This window comes from Montipora capricornis, chromosome 4 (assembly GCF_036669925.1).
Source record: "Montipora capricornis isolate CH-2021 chromosome 4, ASM3666992v2, whole genome shotgun sequence".
Taxonomy (NCBI): Eukaryota; Metazoa; Cnidaria; class Anthozoa; order Scleractinia; family Acroporidae; genus Montipora; species Montipora capricornis.
The window spans coordinates 13,374,277-13,376,776 of record NC_090886.1 but is presented as its reverse complement, the minus strand read 5'-3'; the positions used below and the strand labels follow the sequence as shown (position 1 = coordinate 13,376,776).

The 2,500-nt window shown below is 40.1% G+C and overlaps 1 protein-coding gene across 1 annotated transcript in view; it reads right to left on the bottom strand.

Moving 5' to 3' along the window:
* The window catches only part of LOC138045577 (glutathione hydrolase 1 proenzyme-like), a 29,206-nt gene that overhangs the window by 17,440 nt on the left and 9,266 nt on the right, over window positions 1–2,500 (bottom strand). The window lies entirely within an intron of this gene.

Sequence of the window (2,500 nt, the reverse complement as noted above, 5' to 3'; positions counted from 1 at the left end):
AAAGAAAGCTATGAAACGTCGTAAGATTTTTTTTACATAGAATTTAACGGGGAAGCGGTCTCAAAATGATTCATCCATAAAAGTTTAGACATATGTAGACTGGCGTTTTTGTGCGGCTATGCACCGGGCCAGCCATGCAAAACTAAAACGTCTAAAACCGAGTCAAATCATGACACTTTTAAAGAGAAATATGCCCTTCAAGTCGAATCATTTTGCAACAAGTTCTGCTGTTTACAAGCTGGCGCAGTGGTGGGACACTCTCGCTTGGTTTTTTCCAACGTTTGCTCCGAGAGATTTTCTCCGGGTACTGATAGCGCGCTCCAATCCGGGGGTCCCCTTTCCTCAGAAACTAACAACGTTGATTTGATTTGAGTTAATTTGAGTTGGTTCTTCGTGTAGACTGTTAATTTACATATTGTTTTTTTTTCAAAGGTAACCTCGTTTCGCTTTAATTAAAATGGTGGGTAAGGACTTCTGAAGTTAACTAAGATCGGTGAGATGATCACAAGAATCTCGTCCTTAACAATTCGAAATCGGCGATAGTCAAGTTACACTGAAACACTTCAATCGAGGATCCACTGTTTCTGGAAAGGAGTGTTTCCTATACAATCAACAGCTGGTCATGCACCTCAAATCAGGACTCACCTGAACGCAAAGACTCCAGGATTAAAACCATTTACAATTAGATCAACTGAAAATGTGTGACTTGTTGGTGAAATTAGTGGAAATTAGCATATGAAAGTGAACTGTAAGTAAGCTAACGCAGTTTTTAAGGGCTAATTAATTTGTGCTTGATGTGGGTTTTCGATAAATTGCTTGGAACTTCGAATCAAACATAATCCTTTGCCACTGATTTTGTTACTGAAAATCAATGAAGGGGAGCGGATTTTAACACTGAAAACCGACATCGGGCCGATTTGTGAGTTTATGCCGGGCTCAAGATGTGATAGTAAGTTAGTTTTAATTTCCTGACGTACAATTAATTTGGAATGCAAAACTTGAAGTAATAAAACTAATATGAATGATAACTTAAAGATGGCAAAGCCCAGGAAATCTCCTATACGAAGATTTAAGAGTACATTAAACTTTAAAAATTTCCCACCCGCGCAATAACAATCTCGTACCCAGAGTCCTCGGGCTTTTTGGCCAGCGGGTGAGCGCCCGGAGAGACTCTGGGATAATCGATTTGAACTATATTTTTGATTGGCCGCTTGCGTAACAATGGCAGTCCGACAGGAAGTCGGTAAGTAATTCGGAAGCCCCAGAATTTGGAGGGAGATTCAAAATTTAAAACAAGTTTCAGTGCTGATTGATTTTTTCTACCTCAGAAATATATAAATCACAAAAATAATAAAACGACGAGGTTTGAATTATGTCATATACCGCACGGGAATTTTCCCACGCTGCGTGAAGTGATTACTGTTGCTGTTGCAAAAGTACCGTGGGAAAACACTACATCAGTCTCTTTGAGGAGAAATCCGTGGAATAAGGTATTGTCGAAGCCATTCAGAATTACGGAAACATCAAATTGTAGAAGAAGAGGACATTTGTGTCGTTTCCACAAAAAAAATTTGTCGATCGTGTTGCTTGCACGATGGCATTCTCATTGCATTCTGTACGGTGGAATGTACGCTGAAACACCAAAAATACACTCACCGAAAGCGTCAGAGGTTTCATCTTCACTTGCTCTTACAGCAAGCCAATGATCATTTCTCCAGTTTCTTTGTGTGTAAGGCTAAAATTATTGTTTCTCAAACACTTTCAACCCGCCATTTCTACTGTTAACGGTTTTCTCTTTTCTGCTTCCGTTTAAACTCAACCATACGTCATAAGACCGGAACCCACCTTTTCTGGGAAAATGGAGTCGATTCTCCCAGAGTCTCTCCGGGCGCTCACCCGCTGGCCAAAAAGCCCGAGGACTCTGGCTACGAGATTGGCGCAATAACGAAAGGAATTGGCAGGCAGGAATTGATGTCAAGACTAGATTTTTAAGGCCTTCCTTTCGGTTAATAACCGTACTAATATAAAGTCATCTTAACCTGCCTCATAAGAGTTTTAAGAAAAATATACCCATCCATAATCATCTAGGCAAAAGATGACTTTGTCTTTTGCGCTGCTCTCGGCAAATTAAAAATATGATACGCGCCAAGTCAAACTGGTTTGCAAAACTCTTGTTACCAAAGAGGCGTGTGCAAAAAGAGTAACTTTATTTAAGTGAAACTAGCTCCTAATATTCCCAAGATCAGCTGTTTTCCAGAATTATGATTACTTACTACTTTTATCAGTATGTTGAAATTTGCTCTCACCTCCTGCTGGGGGTAAATGTGACTTTAGAATACGAACCTTTCTTCATATTAGGCTTTCAATCGGTGCTAGACACAACTCTTAATTCCTCGTTCTTAATGCTGCAGCCGTTTCTTTCCGGAAAATGTCTAGCGAACAACAAATTCCCTCCGGCTTTAGGAGTACACTGGAGTAAATTTGTACCCACGCTTCAGTT